Genomic DNA, 2,059 nt, shown 5'->3' with positions numbered 1-2,059 from the left:
TGGTGGTGGTGGTGGTGGTGGTGGTGGTGGTGGTGGTAGCAGTAGTAATAATAGTAGATTAGGGTGTGAAATTCAAGCATAAGGTCTTTGGAAAACTATCCCTTTACACACTATTTCAAACTTTCAAGTCCCATTAATGTGGTAATCTGTCTTTCAAGAAGGATTCAGTACAGTTCAGAGGTAGACCTACGGTATTCTCTCTTACCTAGAGTGACCCATATTAACATGTAATGATGGCTTTGCTGGCTATAGTAGCACATGCTGAGGTAGGAGAATCACTTGAAGTTTTAGAGGCCAACCAGGGTTACGTCGTGAATTCAATCTGGGCTACGTGAGACTGTCTTTAGAGGGGGTGGGTGTGTGTGTGTGTTGCTTACTTTGGTTAAAAAAGAAGTTTTTGAGCTGAGTGTAGTGGCACACACTCTGGGAGGTAGAGGCAAACAGATTGTAAGTTAAAACCTAGCCTGGGCAATTTAGCAAGATGCTGTCGTAAAAATAAATAAAATTAAGAGCTGGTAATGTAGCTCAGTTCAGAGGCCTTGGATTCAGTCACTAGGATCACCACCAAAAGGGTGTGGGTATGAAACAACTAGAACTTACAAAATGTTGATTTTTATTATAATAGTTTCATTCTTCTTTACTTAGAAATTATGAATAAAATTAAAGTAGCTTTTGTATTATGTCTTTTTATAGTACAGTAGGAATTCAATAGAAAAAAAGAATGTTAATGACATTTTCATTTTTATTTATTTATTTTTTTGGGTACCAGGGATTGAATTCAGGACCTTACACTTGCCAGGCAGGTGCTAATGCCACTGAACTATCTGCCCAGCCCAGTGTTTACATTTTTAAAAATCCAACAGAAACTAAACCTACTGAGATTTTCAGTGATCTTTGTAATAGAAAAAGAGGTCTGGAAAGACCCATACACTGATAGCAGCCTCACACAGTCCTGCTGAGATTAATCCCAAATTAGGTTCAGGCCCATGCAGTGTCTCACCATCCTGATAATAGAATTTCTGTGATGTCTCCCTCAATGTAAGATCTCACAGGTGTTTCTTGGGAGTGGTGTTTTATGTCCTGGAGCCCAAGGTTTGTTCTTGTCAGAGATTGTGGGTATAGAATATCAGATACTTTTCATAAAATAACTGGAGTATACTTAGTATTGATCGATTTATTCAAGAATTTAGATGTAATGTGTGAGGACTAAAACCTAATGTAAGTCACATTATAAATTTTACAGTGGAAACATTAAAAATTAATACAGTTTTATAAAAGGAAACAGGTAAAATTAATGTTAGTAATGTGTCTTATTTAGAACAATATATCCAGATATTACAATTTCATGCTAATATTTTAAACTCATGAATGAGTTGCTTTGCTTTTTTTTTTTTTTTGCATGGTAGGTTTTCAAAAGACAGTTTAATTTAATCTTAAAGCACATCTCAGTTCAGACTACCACATTTTACATGCCCAGTAGCTATATGTGTCTAGTGGCTACCAATATACAGTGTTTCAGGTCTGTAGAAATAGTTCTTACTGTCGAGGAGAGGGATTGTCTCAGATGACTGTGATCCTCCTGAGATACCCAGATTTATTTATTTTTTTATTAACTTTATTGAAATAATTGTATAGCATATTAAAAGTTATAGACAGACATTGAAATGTGAAATATATAAGATGTAGACTGAATTTTAGAGAAATATTTCTGAAATGAATACATGGCATGAGATTAATAATGGATTGCACATTGTAAATAAATTATTCACATACTTAAATGAATATAACAAAAAATTGTCCAAAATAAAAATGAAGAATTTACAGATCAGTCATATAATAGTTCACTCTGTGCCAAAATCAAGAAACTTATATTCATATAGTAAGAATTCTCAAAGTAGAGGGGTGTGTGCAGCAAATATTTAAAATTTCTGAATTTAGTTGAACTTATACTTTTGGGGGGGGGCAGCTCAGCCCACCAGGGGGCGGAGCTGGCTGGCATGTGGTGCTGGGGGATTGAACCGCGGTCCCTGTGCTTTGCTAAGCTTGTTCTAAGTAGGTG

The 2,059-nt window shown here is 35.7% G+C and overlaps 1 protein-coding gene across 9 annotated transcripts in view; it reads left to right on the top strand.

Moving 5' to 3' along the window:
• Positions 1 to 2,059, top strand: part of Rapgef6 (Rap guanine nucleotide exchange factor 6) — a 223,318-nt gene that overhangs the window by 124,423 nt on the left and 96,836 nt on the right. The gene's annotated exons all lie outside the window — the stretch shown is intronic.

The sequence above is a fragment of the Octodon degus genome, unplaced genomic scaffold, assembly GCF_000260255.1.
Source record: "Octodon degus isolate 3935 unplaced genomic scaffold, OctDeg1.0 scaffold00029, whole genome shotgun sequence".
In the NCBI taxonomy this organism is placed as follows: domain Eukaryota; kingdom Metazoa; phylum Chordata; class Mammalia; order Rodentia; family Octodontidae; genus Octodon; species Octodon degus.
The sequence above is the reverse complement of the archived record's forward strand: the minus strand, read 5'-3'. Positions and strand labels throughout refer to the sequence as shown.